The sequence below is a fragment of the Anolis sagrei genome, chromosome Y (assembly GCF_037176765.1).
Source record: "Anolis sagrei isolate rAnoSag1 chromosome Y, rAnoSag1.mat, whole genome shotgun sequence".
Classification (NCBI taxonomy): Eukaryota; Metazoa; Chordata; class Lepidosauria; order Squamata; family Dactyloidae; genus Anolis; species Anolis sagrei.
In genome coordinates, this window is record NC_090035.1 from 25,234,936 (window position 1) to 25,255,832 (window position 20,897).

The following is a 20,897-nucleotide window of genomic DNA, read 5'->3' on the forward strand; positions in this document are numbered from 1 at the left end:
AGACACAGAACAAATCAGAATTTTAACCATTTCAGAAAATGTCACATAGCATAATATTCATTCTCCAAACTCCCTCACACATACAATCCTCAAAGGATAAGCTGGTTAGTGGTTAGATCTTTTACATATTCACACACAGAGAGAGAAACCTTATTCACATACACATGCACACACGCACACAAACAGACTTCCCAAGGTCAGCTCCCCTCTTTTGCATTCGCACACACCATTTGAAAACAGCACACAGAACTGAGCATCAACATCAGAAGATTCAAAACAATTATTGAAAACATCAGACTTTTAAAGATCACCCATTTTGTCATGATGCACGTATTCTTTTACATTTTAAAAACACAGTTTTTCAAATGGCAGCATTAGGGGTGTGTTGCCAAATATCAAAAGACACATTTCGAAAATAAATTCATTTCCCATTGAATCAGGCCTTTCTTCTTTCTCTTTCCTTGAATCCTTTAAACACAATTAACATTCTATATTTACCTTTCAACTCAACATGTCTGAGTGTCTCTTCCTCCCAGCCTTCCCTAGCATTTCATCGATGGAATACACAAAATTTCAAACCCAGTCCGGTATCATTTAGGCACACATACAAGGTCAAAATAGCCAAATCACCTGCCAACGTTTTCAGGCAGTCTTACTTTTTATATATTTTTTCCTTGCCAAAGTTCAGGACACAAAGCTCTTCTTTGACACATCATTGTATTCCACATTCCTATCTTCTTCCAAGCACTTGAACAATGAGTCCCCATTTGAAACCGCATTTGAAACAACAAGAATCCATCTACACAAAACGGTTCTCAGTTTCTCTTTAAACTAAAATGCAGAATCTTTTCATTCAGCACTCTTGGTTCTTTTTTTAAAAGAAAACTAAATCAAGTACTCATTCTTTCACATAGCGGTGCTTGCACAAATCTCGTTACGTTACGTTACGTTAGGCGATCCCTCGTTGGACGAGTAAGATGGTCTTCCATCATGGGTTTCCTTGTGGGTCCGCATGTGGCTGTGGAGCCCTATTCTTGCTCTGCATCTTCTTCTGCAGTGAGGGCATTGGTTTCCAGGTGGAAGGCGGTCCCGGTCGGGGTTGGCTTGACGCGCCTTCCTCCTGGCACGTTTCTCTCTTTCACCCTCCACTCGTGCTTCCTCGAATTCTGCAGCACTGCTGTGACCAGCTGACCTCCAGCTGGAGCGCTCAAGGGCCAGGGCCTCCCAGTTCTCAGTGTCTATGCCAGAGTTTTTAAGGTTGGCTTTGAGCCCATCTTTAAATCTCTTTTCCTGTCCACCAACATTCCGTTTTCCGTTCTTGAGTTCGGAGTAGAGCAACTGCTTTGGGAGACGGTGGTCAGGCATCCGGACAACGTGGCCTGTCCAGCAGAGTTGATGTTGGAGGACCATTGCTTCAATGCTGGTGGTCTTTGCTTCCTCCAGCACGCTGACGTTTGTCCGCTTGTCTTCCCAGGAGATTTGCAGGATTTTCCGGAGGCAGCGCTGATGGAATCGTTCCAGGAGCTGCATGTGACGTCTCACAGGCATATAGCAGGGTTGGGAGGACAATAGCTTTATAGACAAGCACCTTAGTATCCCTACGGATGTCCCGGTCCTCAAACACTCTCTGCTTCATTCGGGAAAATGCTGCACTTGCAGAGCTCAGGCGGTGTTGTATTTCGGCGTCGATGTTGACTTTGGTGGAGAGGTGGCTGCCAAGGTAGCGGAAATGGTCCACATTTTCTAATGTTACACCATTAAGCTGTATCTCTGGCATTGGAGAGGGGGCGGCTGGTGACTGCTGGAACAGCACTTTGGTTTTCTCGATGTTCAGTGACAGGCCAAGCTTTGTGTATGCTTCTGCAAAGGTGTTGAGAGTGGCTTGTAGATCTTCTTCTGAATGCGCACAGACGACATTGTCATCAGCATACTGGAGTTCTATAACAGATGTTGTTGTGACCTTGGTTTTGGCTTTCAGTCTGCTGAGGTTAAATAGCTTGCCGTCTGTCCGATAGATGATTTCCACTCCGGTGGGAAGCTTCCCATCAACAAGGTGAAGTATCATGGCGATGAAGATGGAGAATAAAGTTGGGGCAATAACACATCCCTGTTTGACACCCGATTCCACCTTAAATGGGTCACTTTGGGAGCCATTGCTGTCCAAGACTGTTGCCATCATGTCATCGTGGAGGAGCCGCAGGATGTTCACAAATTTGCTTGGGCACCCGATTTTTTGGAGGATGGTCCAGAGAGCGCTGCGATTCACTGTGTCGAATGCCTTTGCAAGGTCGATGAATGCCATGTACAGAGGTTGGTTTTGTTCCCTGCATTTTTCTTGGAGCTATCGTGCAGTGAAGATCATGTCCACAGTTCCTCTGGAGGGGCGGAAGCCGTTCTGGGATTCTGGGAGGGTGTCTTCTGAGAGGGGCAGAAGGCGGTTTGCAAGGATTCTTGCGAGGATTTTTCCAGCAGAGGTTAGAAGGGAGATACCTCGATAGTTTCCGCAGTCTGTTCTTTCCCCTTTTTTGAAGAGGGTGATGATGGTGGCATCCTTGAAGTCTGCTGGGATTTTCTCGGTCACCCACACTTTTTCTATGAGCTGGTGGAGTTGGTGTGTCAGCGCAGGTCCTCCCTCTTTAAAGATTTCAGCAGGGATCCCATCCGATCCGCTGGCTTTGTTGTTCTTTTGTTGGTTGATGGCATTGCTGACTTCTTCCAAACTAGGCAGTGCTGCAAGCTCATCCCTGGTTTGTTGTTGCGGCCACACTGGAGCTGCGGTTTAGGAGGCTTTGGTAGTGTTCTTTCCAACGTAGTGCAATTGACTTTTGGTCCTTCAGGAGTTTGGTTCCGTCTGATGAGCGTAGAGGCTGTATGCCATGGTTTCTTGGCCCATAGATGACCTTTGTGGCTTTGAAAAATCCTTGAGCATTATGGGTATCTGCCAGGTGTTGGATTTCTTCAGCCTTCTTTGTCCACCAGATGTTCTTGAGTTCTCTTGTCCTTCTTTGGACCTCAGCTTTTGCACTGGCGTAGATCTTTTTCTTAGCAGCACAGTTGATGTCTCTCTGCCATGTTTGGAAGGCTTTCCTTTTCTTGTCGATTAGCTGTTGGATCTCGATGTCATTTTCGTCAAACCAGTCTTGATGTTTCTTGGCTTGGTATCCAATAGATTCTTCGCAGGCTTGGATGATGGAGGTCTTCAGTTTGTTCCAATGTTCCTCAACATTTTCGGGGTGTACTGTGGGTAAATGGTCCTTGAGTGCTGTTTGGAGATGGGCTCGCCTGGAGGGCTCCTGAAGGGCTTGGGTGTTCATTTTGCGCCTTGTCTTTCTTCCTTGGAGTCTGCGCTTGGGGGCGATCTTGATAGCCATCGTGGATCGGATTAGCCTGTGGTCGGTCCAGCAGTCATCAGCACCTGTCATGGCTCTTGTGAGGAGTACGTCACGGCGGTCTCTGGCACGTGTGATTACATAGTCTAAGAGGTGCCAGTGCTTTGACCGGGGGTGCTTCCATGATGTCTTGAACTTGTTTTTCTGGCGGAAGAGTGTATTGGTGATGACAAGGTTGTGCTCCGCACATTTGGTGAGAAGCAGGATGCCATTCGAGTTGCTGTTTCCAACCCCGTCTTTTCCTATGGTGCCTGGCCACAGATCGAAGTCTCGCCCGACTCTTGCATTGAAGTCCCCCAGGAGAATGATTTTGTCCTCCTTAGGTATCCCCGATAGGACGGTGTCCAGCTGACAGTAGAATTTCTCCTTGATGTCTTCATCAGCGTCTAGTGTTGGTGCATAGGCACTTATGATGGTTGCCCGTTGGTTTTTGGCAAGATCAACTCGGAGGGTGGAGAGTCGTTCGTTGATGCCAGTGGGTGCTTCGGACAGATGTTTCACCAGATCATTCCTGATGGCAAAGCCAACTCCGTGCATTCTTTGGTCTTTTTCGGGCAGTCCCTTCCAGAAGAAGGTGTAGCCTCCTTTTTCTTCCTTCAGCTGTCCCTCTCCTGCTCTCCGGGTCTCCTGAAGGGCTGCTATGTCGATGTTGAAGCGTCCCAGCTCCCTTGCGATGATGGCAGTTCTGCGTTCGGGGCGTTCACTGTCACTGTTGTCCATCAGTGTCCGTACGTTCCACGTACCGAAGTTCATTTTTCTTTTTTGGCCGCAGGATGGTGACCCCACTGGACGCGGCAGTCCAGTCAGGGATAAGTGAGGCAGACTATGTTTAGGGCACCTTTTCTAGCCCCCTCCCCGTGTGGGGTGAGCAGAGTGGGTCCTAAAAAGGGCTGCTCAGTCGCGGATACAGCTGCCGAACTACTCAACTGCCTCGGACCTTGAGGTAGAACGACTGAGTCCATACCCACCGCCCATGTGCCAGTCTGTGACTAGGGGCTTCCAGATTTCACAGTCCTGCCCCCGTCGCCACTCGCTGATCGCCATGGGACTTTGGTTGCTTGGTTTTTATTTTCTTTGGAAGACGCCTGTGCGTGGGTTTTTTTAATGTGTGGAGGTCAGTGCACAGCTGAACAACACACAGTCTTCACAGATGAGGTTCCACTGGTGATGTAGTTTAACACAATGACCATGGCTTCTCAGTCTGTTGCAGCCTTCTTCCGCCTTCGCAGCCGTTGTAACATGTGCCATGTTATCCTCCGCCTACTCCGCCGTTGAGGTCTTTGGGTCTTCGGACTGTGCTTGGTCTGGGACCTCCCCCGCGGCCACTCCTGGGAGTGCACGACTCCAGTTGTTGTGCCCACAGGTTCATCGGAACACGCAAGCCCCCTCACCACGACAAGGTGACAGTCCATCGAGGGGGACACAAATCTCAATCCAGTGTTATAACACATAGATACACACACGATTTCATGGAATCTTTGCTGCCACTCACTCAAAATCACGTGTGCACATCACAAATACCTCCAACAACACAAGGTCTCACAGAACCTAGTTTCCAGGGAATTTCACACAATTGACAATTCCCAGGGAGTATCACATAATTTTCTCAAATCTTGTTCACAAATCGGGAAGTGATTTTTTCAGAAGCGCCTGTTCACTCTGCTTCAGCTGATAGACCCCAATGTCCACATCACTCACAGGAGAAACTTTTGCAAGGGATTTTCTTGGAGTACAGTCTATGATGGCAAAAGGGGAGCTCAGAGAAGGCAAACAGCTGTTAAATTCTCACTGCTCCTGTCACCTTTGACTCAAGGAAACACAAATACTATCTCTCCTTTTCAAGCAGGTAACTAAAATCCAAAGCTTTTTGCAGAAAATTCAAGTCACACAACACAACAACAAAACAGCTTCTCTCATTTCTTTCCTTTCCGGAATCACTGAGGCGAAGCCCTCTCCAGCCTCAGAAGGCACACTCAAGATTCAACACAGGACCTTTGCAACCAAATCAGCACCTCAACACAATTTAACAGTTTGCAATAACATTGGAATCAATACAGATGAATGCAATTCATCAATAACATTTGCAAGGTTTGAATATTTTTAGTACATTTGAAATCTCAACGTTTGTAATATATTTCAACACAAAAGTTTAAGACATCAACATTAGTAAAAACATCAGCATAGGCAGTTTGTCATTTCAACACAACCATTCACTCCACGTTCCTATAGGGTTTTGGCTGTTTGTTTCTCTGGGAAGTGAATTCAGAGGCATCCGATTTCACTCTCCCCACACTCCAGTCCTAAGGATGTTTTTTTACTGCAGATATTTAAAACTTCCCGCTAACTATACGAGCGTGTAATCATCTCATACTTGCGCATATCAACAAATCATTTCATCTATACTTACGCATCCTTATGACCCGGGCTTTTTCTGTAGATTTTTGCAGTGCTTCAACCAACTAGCCATCTACTCAGGACGACAAGCTAGGGCCAAAAAGCCTGGCGGCTATTGATTTATGATGGGCCCAGCTCTCGCGCAGGCAGTTTCCCCCTCTCCTGCCGTCCAGAGGAAGGATCAAGTCGTAGGTCCCAAAAACCTCTCTCTGGTGCCTCCAAAATTGCCCTCAGAAAAGATCTTGGTGGAACCTCCAGAAAATGTAGGGGCAACGAAACCAAAATATTTCCCAAAAGGCAGAAACCCTCTTTCCAATAGGGAGGGCAAGGATGGACACCACGAAAGTTGAATCCTTTAAACTGCAAAAACTATTTATTATTGTGTGGCCATAACAATAACGACAAACAAGCATACAGGGATGCAATCAAAGGGTTTGTCGCAACCCCCAATGGGGCTGCAGAGCATTTATAGTAAATGGAATATACACTTTCATTGGTTCCCAAAGACAAATAATTTCATTGGTCTAAGCTAGCTATGCAGTTGTTCATTAGTTGTTTATGATTTTGATTGACATTATAGCACACGTGGGATCCTAACAATTGCACAACTATAATATAACTATAGTCCATTGTTCTCTGACCATGATTAGGCCTGTTTGATCAAGAAAAAATTTGTTTCTAAAATCGATTTGTAATTGGGGTGTTTTTTTGTTTCGATATTTAAAATGTTTACAAAACTTTCCAAAAAATGTTTTGTTATTTAAGAAATTTCGTAAATATTTACAAAACATTTTGTAAGTGTGAATGTTGCAGTAATGGTCACCTTGATTAGCATTGAATGGCTTTCATTTCTCCCACCCTGGACATTCCATAGATAAACTCCATTTGCCTAGTTTCCAACAGACCTCTGAATTAAACATGATGTGAATGTACTACTAAAAGGGAAGTCCTCCACAAAGCCTAAAAAGTTAATTTCAAAAATTAAATAGTTATAGAATCAAAGCTCCAAAGATAAATTACGAACATTGTTATTATTTAGAAAAGTTAACTGTTTCTCAAACGTAATTAAAAGTAGCTACCTTATTAAGTTATTTATTTCTAAAATCAAATGATGCAGACCTGTGTCCCAAAACATTATCCCACCGCATCCAGGAAGTGCCAGGAGGAGGAGGAGGAGGAGGGCGCAGGAGCCGGAGCCGATTGGATGGTGCGCGCGCGCTCACCCTTACACCCGGCCTCCGCGCGCCATCCAATCGGCTCCGGCTCCTGCGCCCTCCTCCTCCTCCTCCTCCTGGCACTTCCTGGCTGCAACACAGCTGGGAGGAGGAGGAGGAGGAGGAGGAGGGCGCAGGAGCCGGAGCCGGAGCCGATTGGATGGCGTGCGGAGGCCGGGTGTAAGGGTGAGCGCGCGCGGGCCGGGCGCCCAACAGGCAGGGGCGGTGCTTGGCTCACTGGGTGTGCGCTCGCGCCACCCCTTCGCCCCGCCCGCCCCATTTACTGCTGGGGTGCTTGGGAGCGCCGGATTGGCTCCCAGGCACCAGCAGCACTCAGCAGCCTCCATCCCATTAACGACACGAGCTGAAGCTCGTAAAATATATGGGGCTGCTGTTTCAATATTTTTAAACCCTTCCGGGTTTAAAAAAGTGTTTTGATATCGCGTCGGATATGGTAAAAATAACGAATTAATAACGAAATAACGAAATAACGAACGAAACCGCACAGGCCTAATGACTGTATCTTATCTGTTAGTCTGTTGCAAACATGGCTTCAGAGCGACTGGGAAACTTGGAGTTTTTAACTAACCAAGAGCTAGCTGGTTTTGTCCGGATATGTTGTTATCCTTGAATAATAACTTCTTCTTTGGAGCACTGATTTCTCAAACAATCAGCATTTTCTGTGAACATAGGCCTACTGCAGAAATAGACCAATATGGCAGTAAATCATGACATATGGGCATTGGGGAAATATCTGAAAATTCCCTTTTTAAAAGCACGTCTCCTCCAAAAGAACATTCTGAACTCCACCAACGATATAATTGGGCCAGACTTCCTACACAGAACCCCCATGGCCAGCAGAAAATACTGTGGTTTCCAATTGTCTTTGGTCACCCCTTTGATACCTCCTCGAGACCCTCTAGGAGTCCCGACTCCGAGAAATGCTGCTCTAGATCCTCCAAGACCACTTTATGGTTCCCTTCCAGGAGCAACCGACCACAGCATTTGCATTGGAAGACATAGAGATTCCTAAAGAAACTTTTTCATTTAATGCACCAACTTGGAGGCCTGTCTGTATTTTTAAACTGGTTGTTGTTTATTAGTTCAGTCGCTTCCAACTCTATATGTGACCTCAAGGACCAGCCCATACCAGAGCACCCTGTTGGCCGTGACCACCTCCAGGTCCTTCAAGGTCAAGCTAGTCATTTCAAGGATACCATCCATCCATCTTGCCTTTGATAACACCCTCTTCCTTTTTCTTTCCCTTTTCCCCATTTTTAAACTGATGCAATGTGTTTTTCATGGTGTGGTGCGTCCATCTGTGGCTGTATTCGTCCTGTTCTTCCCTGCGTTGTTTGTTCCTTAGGGAAGAAGTAGAAATTATAATAGCTATTCTATTCCATAGAAGGATTCCTTTAAAGCTCGATCTAAAAGCAGGAACATACCTACTTACCCATGACGCAAAGGGTGCATCTACAATGTCCGGGAATGCTTGGTGCCTCTCCAAACTATATCTCCCAGGACCCCATACATTAAGCCATAGCAGTTACAGTACAAAGTAAAAGGACCCTTGCCAGAGAAGACCCAAGAACCTGTCAAACTACAGCTCCCGGGATTCTATAGCTTAAAGCCATGGCAGTTAAAGTGATGCCAATGCATTAGTTTTAGAATATCAAAGCACCTTTGCCAGAGGAGGCTCAGGACCGTGTCAAATTACAACTCCCAGGATCCCATAGCATTGAGCCGTGGCAGTTAAAGTGGTGCCAAGCTGCATCCATTCTCCAGTGTAGATGCATCCAGAGAAGTCTTAGGACCTTGCAAAACTACAACTCCTGGGATCCTATTGCAGTGGGCCAAAGTGGTGCCAAGCTTCATCCATTCTCCAATATAGATGTATCCAGAGAAGTCTTAGGACCTTGCAAAAAATACATCTCCTGGGATCCTATTGCAGTGGGCCAAAGTGGTGCCAAGCTGCATCCATTCTCCAGTGTAGATGCATCCAGAGAAGTCTTAGGAACTTGCAAAACTACAACTCCCTGGATCCCATCGCATTGAGCCACAGTGGTGCCAAGCTGCATCTATTCTCCAGTGTGGATGCACCCATAGACTCTGGCAATATCCTCCTTTTGAATTCAGTAGCTCAAAGGGGTGCCTTTGTATTGGGAGGCCACAGGTCCCCTTGGTTTCTCCTTCCACCTCAAAACATGTTGCAGAGTAAAGATAATGGTCAGCCAAAGCCCAGAACTCTTTCTGGGTCCCCTTTTGTGTCTGAAAGGCCTTTGTTTGAAGTGGAAGGAGGAATGTAGGTCAGGCAGGAGAGCACTGGGTGCACCGTCCTGGAAAGCAGAATCCTAGAAGAAGGTTCTCAAAGAAGCTGGCGTCCGGATGGAGAGATTGCAACGCACCGCAAAGAGGTCTTTGGAAACATCCCTAGATACCCAACTTTGTTGTCGGTTCCCTTTCCCAAAGAAAGGAAGGAAGGAAGATCCATACGCCATTGCCACCAAATGCGCCAACTTCAGTTGTGGCTCATTTCTGCTGTGTCGTTTTGACCACTTTGTGCCCCTTTGCCACTGAATAGCTATATATTTCAGTACTGGGTTGCTGTGAATTTTTCAGGCTGTATGGGTGTGTTCTAGTAGTATTCTGTCCTGACATTTCACCTGCATCTATGGCAGACATCCTCAGAGGTTTGTTCAGAGGTCTGTTGGAAGTGAAACAAGTGGAATGTGTGCGTGCATGTGTGTATGTGTGTGTATATCTATCTGTGGAATGTCCAAGGTGGGAGAAAGAACCTTTGTCTGTTAAAGTAAGTATGAATGTTTCAGTTAGCAAGCTAGATTTGCACTGAGTAGCCTTGCAGCTGCAAAACCTGGCTGTTGCATTCTGGGGGCATCCTCTGTTTGGGAAGTGTTAACTGGCACTTGATTGTTTGCTGTCTGGAGTTCTTCTGTTTCCGAGTTTCCGATATTTTGTTCATTTTCATGTTTTCCTCCTTTCTGTTGAAGTTTTCCACATGCTTGTGGATGGTTGTCAGAGTAGTCCAGCATTTCTGGGTTCTCAAATAATATCCTGTGTCCAGGTTGATTCCTCAAGTGCTCTGCCATAGCTGACTTCTCTGGTCGAATCAGTCTGCAGTGCCTTTATGTTCCTTGATTCGTGTCTGGGCGTTGCTGCATTTGGTGGTTCCTATGCAGACTTGTCCAAAGCTGGAGATGACCTCACTGATTGACTTCACAGCTTCATGGCTTCTCATGCTATTCAAGCATGCTAATTGCAACATTCACACTTGGTTTAAACAAACAAGGGTTCTTTCTCCTACCCTGGACATTATTCCACAGAGAGAGAGAGAGAGAGAGAGAGAGAGAGAATGCTGTCATGCGCTGGGCCTATAGCAGTTGGCTTTTGAACAGGATGTGCTCTTTGTGCCCACCGGGAAACTGGGGTGCCTCGAGTGAGAGGGCCTAAAGATTTTCCTATACAGAGTCTTTAGAAACTTAAAAGGTTTAACAAAGTCCTTTAGTATTGCTTAAGTCTTCAACAAATTAAACAAATGCTTCAAGGCTTTGAATCAACTGGTGGCTTTCTTAATCTTGTCCACAAGGGACAGGCAACTGGTTTCCTGAACTATTTCTTTTCTTTAAGAGGAAAACCCTTTTTAACCCCTCATTGGGCAATCTACTTTCTAAACTTTGCTGATGTGGGCTCTACTCCTGGCTCCAAACTGCTTTTTGGGTCCCGAGTAGACCTACCAGTCAAGGCTTTGTAGATTCTCCAGCTGGAGTCCTTTGGAACTGTTTTCCCCCAGAATTTCCCCCAAAACGAAGCTTCTCTACAGGTGGAGCTAATCCACGTCCTGTAGCTAAGCTTTCCAATGCAAGACACACCTAAAATGGCTCCCTCTCCTCCCAGAGCCCTGGGGAAAGGGGCGGAACCAAAACTTAACAGTGATTGATGGGTCATTAGCCCTATAATTGCAAACCAAGGAAAGCCACTTTATTGCAAAAGACATGCAAACACTCAAAGAAAGAAAAGGAAGTTGGAGCTTTTGGTACAGCTGTACTAGCACAGAGAGAGACAAAGACCAAGACTGAGACCAAGATATAGAGGGATTTAGAGTGCATCTCCCCAGGCATGGGCAAACTTGGTCCCTCCAGGTGTTTGGACCTCAACTTCCACAATTCCTAATAGGCTGTTAGGAATTGTGGGAGTTGAATTCCAAAACACATGGAGGGCCCAAGTTTGTCCATGCCTGTTTCGAGACATTGTTTCCAACCAAGATAAGAAAAAGCATTTCTATGTTGTCTGGTTGTCTGGGAGTCCAGTGAATTCTCCTTCTCTAAAAGTCTGTAAGCAGATGGGATGGCCATCTATCAGGAAGGCTTTGATGAGTCTGGATGAATTCTAATTCTAGGACTCTGTGATTCAGTTCTATGAATATGTTCCCACTTTCTCACTGGGAAAGGTTCAGATCTGCATTGTGGATTTTGTAAAGCCTGACAATTCCGCTTTAATAGCTGGAAAAGTGGAGTTCTTCTTTGAGGTGTTAGAATTCTAGCTGAGATCCCGAAGTACCCTTCCAAACTACAAATTCCAGGCCTGTTTAAGAATCCTTGGATTTGGTCCTATGGTTGGTCTGATTGTCCTACAAATAGACTCAAATATACAGTGGGCCCTTTTTGGACTCCTTTTTGGGGTTTGGTTCCAAGGCCATCTTTGGCTGCAAATAGAGGTTTTATTGTTTTGAAATCCTGGATGGGGGTCTATTCTTGTTATATCTTCTTTTTTCTCCCTTCTTCCTTCTGCTTTGCCAAGCCTTGTTCTCTCTTCCAGTGAGTCATGTCTTCTCATGATCTCTCCAAAGTAAATGCTTGTTCCTATTTGCTGCCAGCTTGGCTCCAGCTTGCGTTGCCCATATAAATGAGAGCTCTCCAGTTATCAAAAGCCCTGCTCAGGTCTTGCAACTTCAGAATCCTCTGTCTAAAGCAAAGCTCTACTCCTTTTGCCATCTTCCTCTTCACTTTCTGCTTTTCATTTTGACAAGAGTTCTTATATCTTCCAAAGAGCTGTGTCATCATATGATGCCTTTTAGGGAGATCTCGGGGCTGGTTTGCTTGGCCTTTTGGCCTTTTCAGCAGAACACTAGCATTACAATGGGTTTCTTGTCTTCCTGTTAACTTTTTAAATTATGTCTATCCACAGATAAAGATCCGAAGCAACCCTAAAGGAGTTTTCATAGCAAGAAAGGCTACTGTTGAGGCTGAGAGAGTCTGGCTTATCCAAGGTCACCAAATAGGTTTCCATGCCTCATTGAGGATGTGGACCCTGGTCTCCAGAATTGAAAATCAGCAGTCAAAGCATTATACCACATTGGTTCTCACAGAAATATATTTTGAAGGGGCACCTATCCAAACTTGGCTTGCTCATCTCTGAATATGATTTGAGCACCTCCAAACTTGGCTTATTATTCAAAGGTTATTCTTCTCCAAACGTTTCTTTTATCCAAACTTGGCTTCCTCTTACCTCAGTGTTTCTCAACCTGGGGGTCAGGGCCCCTGGGGAGGTTGTGAGGAGGGGTCTCCAAGGACCATGAGAAAACAGTATTTTCTGTTGGTCATGGGAGTTCTGTGTGCCAGTTTTGATTCAATTCCATTGTTGATGGAGTTCAGAATGCTCTTTGATTGTAGGTTAACTATAAATCCCAGCAACTACAACTCCCAAATGTCAAGTCTATTTTCCCCAAACTCCACCAGTGTTCGCATTTGTGAATATTGAGTATTCATGCCAAGTTTGGTCCAGAGCCATAATTGTTTGAGTCCACAGTGCTCTCTGGATGTAGGTGAACTACAACTCCAAAACTCAAGGTCAATGCCCACCAAACCCTTCCATTATTTCTGTTGGTCACGGGAGTTCTGTGTACCAACTTTCAATTCCACTGTTGATGGAGTTCAGAATGCTCTTTGATTATAGGTGAACTATAAATCCCAGCAACTACAACTCCCAAATGACAAAATCAACCCCCATCCCCACCAGTATTCAAAATTGGTTGTATCAGGGTATTGGTGCCAAATTTTGTCCAGTGAATGAAATTACATCCTTCACATCAGATATTTACATTGCGATTCATAACAGTAGCAAAATGACAGTTATGAATTAGCAATGAAAATAATTTTATGGTGGGGGTCACCACAACATAAGGAACTGTATTAAGGGTTCATGGCATTAGGAAGGTTGAGAACCACTGTCTTATCTAAATCTGGCTTGCTCTTACCCAAACTTGACTTTCTCTTTTCCAAATCTGGTTTATGCTTATCCAAAGGTTACTCTTCTCCAAACTTTCCCCTTATCCAAATCTACTTTGCTCTTATTCAAACCTGGTCTCATCTTATCCAAATCTGGCTTATTCTTATCAAATTCTGACTTGCTCTATTCCAAAGCTTTCTTTTACCTAAACATGACTTGCTCTTATGCAAATCTGGTTTACTCTTATCCAAAGGTTACTCTTATCCAAGCTTTCCTCTTATCCGAACTTTCCTCTTCTCAAAACCTTCCTTGCTCCTATTCAAACCTGGCTTATTCTTATCCAAATCTGGCTTGCTCTTATCCAAACCTTGCTTTTACTCAAACTTGACTTGCTATTATCCAAATCTGGTGTTTCCCTTTTCCAAAGGTTACTCTTCTCCAAACCTTCCTCTTATCCAAACTTTCCTCATATTCAAACCTGACCTATTCTTTTCCAAACTTTCCTCTTATCCAAATCTGTCTTATTCCTATCAAAATCTGGCTTGTTCTGATCCAAAGGTTACTCTTCTCCAAACCTTTCTCTTATCCAAACTTGACTTGTTGTTATCCAAATCTGGCCTATTCTTATCCAAGGGTTACTCTTCTCCAAACCTTCCTCTTATACTTCTCCAAACCTGACTTGCTCTTACCCAAATCTGTCTTATTCTTTTATCCAAATCTTGACTTATTCAGAGATTACTCTTCTCCAAGCCCTCCTCTTACCCAGACTTTACTCTTATCCAAACCTGACTTGTTCTTATGCAAACCTGACTTCTTCTTATCCAAGTCTGTCTTATTCTTTTATCCAAATCTGACTTGCTCATCCACAAACCTTATTCTTGTTCAAACTTGGCTTGCTATTATCCAAATTTGGCCTATTTTTATCCAAGGGTTACTCTTCTCCAAACCTTTCTCTTATCCAAACTTTACAGTTCTCAAAACCTGACTTGCTGTTACAGAAATCTGTTTTATTCTTTTATCCAAACCTGACTTGCTCATCCACAAACCTTTCTTGTTCAAACCTTGCTCTTATCCAAACCTGACACTAGGCCATGCTGGCTTTCACATAAATATATTTCGAAGGGAGCACCTGTCCAAACCTGGCTTGCTCTTGTTCAAACCAGACTTGCTTCAACATTTAATCTTATCCAGACCTGGCTTGCTTCAAACCTGACTTGCTCTTATCCAAACCTTGCCCTTAGCTCAGACCCTTCCCTTTTTGCAGGGCAATCCACCCTTTTTGTCTCTAGCTCTGTGGATTTGTGTGTCTGCATTTTGGGGGCCCGTCATGGCCCTCTGTGTCCAGCGACACCCCCCCCCCCAAAGAGCCCTTGGCCTTTTTCGAAAGCGGACAGGAACCCCTTGGGCCAGAGCCGTATTTCTCCAAAGGGCTTTTGTCTAGCAGGGATATCTGCCCAGTTCTTGCTTGACATAGTTTTGCAACACGTTCCTTCTTCCCCTTTTGAGGATTTCTCTCCTCTGAAGCCCGGCTCGCCCGGCTCTTTTGTCTGGCGCTGTTCTGAAGCCGTGCTTCATCTCTGCAGATCCAAATGGAAAAATAATGAGAGGCGCAGATGTTCCTCTCCCGGCGGCTGACATCAGAGAGAGACTCTGGCAGAGAAAAGGAGTGGATATTTTGGAGGTTGGGGAGGCGGGTTTGGATCCTCCTTCAGCAGAACCCAAAAAGAGGGCAGAATATATGCGTATGTTTGCATGTGCCTTCCATTTGCAATACTGTGAACTTCCTACAGTTTCCTTAGTCTCTTCATTTGGAATTTTCATTGGTGGTCTCCCATCCATGTCCCAGCCAGAGCTGATGCTACTTAGCATTTCAGATATCCTAAAGGCAGATATTTAAGCATCCAAATCATATACATTACTTGGATTCATACATTCACAATAGTTAATATCCCTTGGTGATCTCCCATCCAAGTCCTAGCCAGGACTGACTCTGCTTAGCATTCAAGATCTCCTAAGAAATTTAAGCGCCCAAATTGTATACACTGCTGAGATCCCTACATTCACAATAGGTAGTTTCACTTGGTGGTCTCCCATCCAAGTCCCATCCAGGGCTGATCCTTCTTAGCACCCAAGATCTCCTACGATATATGTGCATCCAAATCATATTCCCTGCTCTGATCCTTACATTCACAATAGTTAATATCCCTTAGTGATCTCCCATCCAAGTCCCAGCCAGGGATAACCCTGCTTAGCATCCAAGATCTCCTAAGATATTTAAGCATCAAAATCATATACACTGCTCGGATCCCTACATTCACAATAGTTAATATCCCTTGGCTGTCTCCCAGCCAAGTCCCATCCAGCTTAGCATCCCAGGTCAGACAGGATCTGATGCTTTTTGCAAGACTCCAATTCCATCCGTTCCATGACCAGTGCAGGGATTGGAGAGGAATGCTGGGAACTGCAGTCCAGCTCCATCTATGTATATGTATGCCTTCAAGTTGCCTGTGGACTTCATGAATATTTTTCATAGAGTTTTTTTTAGGCAAGGAATATCCAGCAGTGGGTTTTGCCAATTCCTTCCTATGAAATGCAAAATTAGGGTTTGTGGCTTGTCTCCCATGTCCCATCCAAGTACCAACCATGGCTGACCCTGCTTAGCTTCCAAGAGCAGACCAAATCTGGTGTTTGGAGGGCATTTAGTCTTATAAACACACACATACACTAATCTATCTACGATTACGGAAGCAAGAACTAGACCGATCCTTGGATGCAAACCTCCAGATTGAGTTAGGAAAAATGGCAACTCCCAGTACTTCATAGCATTGAGCTGTGGTGATTAAAGAGGTGCTGACCTGCATTCATTCTACAGTGCAGATGCATCCTTGGTCTGCCCAGAGTCCATCAAGCCTCTTTTGGCTGGCTGTGAAACATTATTATTATCATTATTAGGTGCCTTTGCGTAGGCGGGAAAGATTATTCTGCCCTCGAAGCACTGTTCCCAATTTAGCACCATGACTCGAGCCACTCCAGCAGCTGCTACAGGTCCGGATCTGGCCCTTTGCGCATGGGCAGGGAGTTTTCCCAGAGCCCTCTGCTGGAGTCTTTGCATTTGTGCAGCTGCAGTCGTGGGAACTGATTTGCATGGAAGTTTCTATGTCAGTTAAGGACAACAATGGCTTTCAATGCCAAAAACATATGTAGCTGGTGCCTTTGTATCTGGACTGTTGCCTGGCACTTTCATATATGCGCAAAGACATGAATGTTGCATGAAATAAATCATACTCCTTGATTGCAATACTAATGCAAAGAGATGGTTGTGCTCTATCAAGCCTTATATGTCTCTGGTATTAGCTTCACCATATTGGGTTGCTCCAGCTTTCCTAAGATGTGTCTACACCGAGCATAAGCTAGTTTGGGCCCTCCAGGTGTTTTGACTACAACTCCCACAATTCCTAACAGCTGGTAGGCTGGGTTGTTGTAGGTTTTTTCGGGCTATCTGGCCATGTTCTGGGGGCAATTTTTCTCCTGAAACAGCTGGTAGGCTGTTAGGAATTGTGGGAGTTGAAGTCCAAAACACCTAGAGGGCCCATATTTGCCCATGCCTGGTCTACACTGTAGAGTTAATGCAGTTTGCTGTGGCTTAGTGCTATGGGACCCTATTTACTCTCATTGGGATTCTACCCCTTCAGCCCCAAAATGGGTTTTGCCTTCCCCATTTGACTCCCTTTTGGCCCATTTTTCTCTCTGTTACTTTGACCTGGGCCCAGTTTCTGCCCTGTAGAAAGGAAATCCCAGTGCAATGATCTGCTAGGAGTGGAATGGATGGTGTAATGGTTTCTTTCTTTTCAGACCTGAAGCTGAGTGCCATCAATCTTGGTTGGTGCTGATCCAGAGGGAAAGGAAAGAACGAATGAGGAGGAAGGAAGGAAGGAAGGAAGGAAGGAAGGAAGGAAGGAAGGAAGGAAGGAAGGAAGGACAGAGGGATGGAGGGGGGGAATGAAGGAAGGAAGGAGAAAAGGAAGGAGGGAAGGAAGGAAGAAAGGAAAAGAAAGAAAAAAGAGGGAAATAAAGAGAGAAGGAAAGGAGGAAGGAGGAAGGAAATAAATAGGGAAGGAAAGAAGGTGGGAGGGACAGAAGTAGGGAGAGAAGGAAGGAAGGAAGTAGAGAAGGAAGGAGGAAAGGAAAAAAAGAGGGAAGGAGGGAAAATATGGAATGAGAAGGAATTCGAAGGAAAGAAAGAGGGAAGGAAGGAGGGAAGGTAAGAAAGAAAGAGAGAAAGAAAGAAAGGAAGAGGGAAGGAAGGAAGAGAAGGAAGACGGTAAGGAAATAGAGACGGAAGGAGGAAACGAAAGAAGGAAAGAAAAAGAAGGGAAGGAAGGAGAGAAGGGAGGGAGGGAGGAAAGAAGAATGGAAGGAAGGAGAGCGGAAGGTAAGAAAGAAAATGGGAAAGAACGCGAAAGATGGATGGATGGATGGATGGATGGATGGAAAGAAGGAAAGAAGGGAGGGGGGAGGGGAGGAAAGAAAGAAAGAAAGAAAGAAAAGAAAAGAAAAAGAAAAAAGAAAAGAAAAGAAAAAGAAAGACCGAAGAATGTAGAGACAGAAGGAGGGAAGGAAAGAAGAAAGAAAGAATAAAAGAAAAAAGGAATAAAATAGGGAAAGAGGGAATGAAGGAGGGAGGGAAGGAAGGAAAAAGAAAAGTAAAGTGGGGGGGGAGGGGGGCCTGGGCCTGTTCCCTCCCGGCTCCCCTCCCTCCTTGCACTGGCAATGCGCCTGTTCTGGGCCTGCCCTCCTTCTCTGCGGCCCCATCCCTCCCTTCTGCCAGAACAGTGGAATGGGATGGCTGCCAGGCCCAGAAGTGTCAAAAGCATCAAGTGCCACTGGCAAGAAATGACCACACTCCTGTCTTGTGCTCTCTTTCTCTCCTGCTTCTGGGAGGCCTCGTTGAAAAGCCATAGAATCCTAGAGTTGGAAGGGACCCCCAGAGGCCATCCAGTCCAACCCCCTTCCTGCCATCAAGGAAGGCACCATCCAAGCCCTCCAGACAGAAGGCCACCTAGAGAAGGAGACTCAGAGGCAGCATATGCGTTGCCAAATAGTTCTTAGCATCAACCTTCTTAACATCAGAAGGTTGAGGTGGAATTTCTTTTCTTGGTATTGGAATCCATTGCCTCCATACCCTCCTCCTTTGGAGATCTTTAAGCAGAGGTTGGATGCGCAAGAGGCCTTTAAGTGTGTTCCTGCTTGGCAGAATGGGGCTGAGCCGGATGCCCTTTGGAGGAACCCTTCTAAGAATCTATTTAGTGGAATATGTTCCTTCCAGCCTGGCCCTCGCATTAGGAATGAGGATTGAGTGGTGTATTAGGTTCCTGGGGAAATGGGGTTGGACTGGATGCCCTTTGGGCCGCAGGGGGACATGAGTCACCTCTCCCTTCTCCGGAAAAGGAGAGCCGAGCCTTTGGCGTTGGATGGAGATATTCAAGGGTCACTGGAGGTGCTGAGCCAGGAAAAGGAAGAGGGCGGAGGGAGCACGGCTTGCAGTCTTGAGCCACTGCCCATTTCGCTGTGGAAATTGGGCATAACAAGAAGCAATGATGCGAAGGGACAGCAGACCATTTCTAAGTTGAATCATAGAATCCTAGAGTTGGAAGGGGGCCTCAAGGACCAAACCCATTGATCTGTGCAGGAAGACACCACCAAAGCCTTCCCAAAAGATGGCCATCCAGCCCCTGTTTTATTGAATCTTCCTAGAATTGGAAGGGACCCCCAAAGGCCATCCAGACCAACCCATTGATCTATGCAGAAAGACACCACCAAAGCCCTCCTCACAGAAGGCCAGCCAGTCTCTGCATCATTGAATCCTCCTAGAGTTGGAGACCCTCAAAGGCCATCCCGTTCTATCCAATTGATGTATGCAGGAAGACACCACCAAAGCCTTCCTGGCAGATTGCCATCCAGCCCCTGCTTCATTGAATCTGCCTAGTTGGAAGGAACCCCCAAATGACATCCAGACCAACCTCATTGATGTATCCAGGAAGACATAATCAGAGCCCTCCTGACAGATGGCCATGCGGCCCCTGCTTCATTGAATCTTCTTAGAATTGGAAGCAGCCCTCAAGGGCCATCTAGATCAACCCCATTTATTTATGTAGAAAGACACCACTAAACCCCTCCCGACAGATCCAGGGGCCATCCAGCCCCTGCCTCATTGAATCTTCCTAGAGTTGGAAGGGACCCCCAAAGGCCATCCAGATCAACCTTGTTCTGTAAGCCAGGAAGACACTGTCCAAGCCCTCCTGAAAGATGACCATCTATTTCAAAACCTCCAGAGAAGGATGGAGACTCCACTATACTCCCATATTCCATTAGAATGAGAAGGATCCCTCAAAGTCCATCTAGTCCAACCAAATTGTGCCATAAAGGAAGATACAATCTAAAAACCCTCTCAACAGATGGCCATCTAGCCTCTGCTTAAAATCCTCCCGAGGAGGATAGAGACAACAGTGGAATCCTAGATAGTTTATATTCCTCTTGAGCTTGAAGGGAACTCAAAGGTCATCTAGACTGTGTTCATTGACCTATGCAGGAAGACACCACAAGAGCCGCTCAACAGATAAGCTATACAGCCTCTGGTTCATTGAATCTTCCTAGAGCTAGAAGGGGCCCCCTAAGGCCATCCAGCATATCCCATTGATCTATGCAGGAAGACACCACCATTGATCTATGGAGGAAAACACCATCAAAGACCATCCAGTCTTATCCCATTGATGTATCCAGGAAGACACCACCAAAGCCTTACCAACAGATGCCCATCCAGCCCCTACCTCACTGACTCTTCCTTGTTGGAAGGGACTGCCAAGGGCCACTCGGACCAACCCCATTGATGTATCCAGGATGACACCATCAAAGCCCTCCTGACAGATGGCCATGCAGCCCCTGCTTCATTGATTCTTCCTAGTTGGAAGGAACCCCCAAAGGACATGCAGATCAACCCCATTGATGTATCCATGGAGACACAATCAAAACCCTCCTGACAGATGACTATGCAGCCCCTGCTTCATTGAATCTTCCTAGTTGGAAGGAACCCCCAAAGGACATGCAGACCAACCCCATTGATGTATCCATGAAGACACAATCAAAGCCCTCCTGACAGATGGCCATGCAGCCCCTGCTTCATTGAATCTTCCTAGTTGGAAGGAACCCCCAAAGGACATCTAGATCAACCCCATTGATGTACCCATTGATGTATCCATGGAGACACAAGCAAAGCCCTCCCGACAGATGGCCATGAAACCCCTGCTTAATTGAAGGGACCCCCAAAAGCCATCTAGACCAACCCCATTGGTCTATGCAGGAAGACACCATTAACCCCCTCCCAAAAGATGGCCATCCAGCCCCTGAGTCATTGAATCTTCCTAGAGTTGGAAGGGACCCCTAAAGGCCATCCAGACCAACCCTATTGATCAGTATGGGAAGACACCAGGAGAAGGGATTCCTATCATTATTATCATTATTATTTTCCTGCTTTTGAAACACGAAGTGGCTCATAATATTTTAAAAACAATACCATTTAAAATCTATGACATAGTAAAATAAAATTAAGCATACAAATTAATTTAAATAATTTCAGATCATTAAAATAAAAAAGTATTAG

At 45.6% G+C, this 20,897-nt stretch overlaps 1 protein-coding gene and 1 long non-coding RNA gene across 4 annotated transcripts in view; one reads left to right on the forward strand and one right to left on the reverse strand.

Moving 5' to 3' along the window:
• LOC137094705 (caskin-1-like) overlaps positions 1-20,897 on the forward strand; it is a 223,643-nt gene that overhangs the window by 110,007 nt on the left and 92,739 nt on the right. The gene's annotated exons all lie outside the window — the stretch shown is intronic.
• LOC137095710 (uncharacterized) overlaps positions 1-20,897 on the reverse strand; it is a 40,033-nt gene that overhangs the window by 4,412 nt on the left and 14,724 nt on the right. The window lies entirely within an intron of this gene.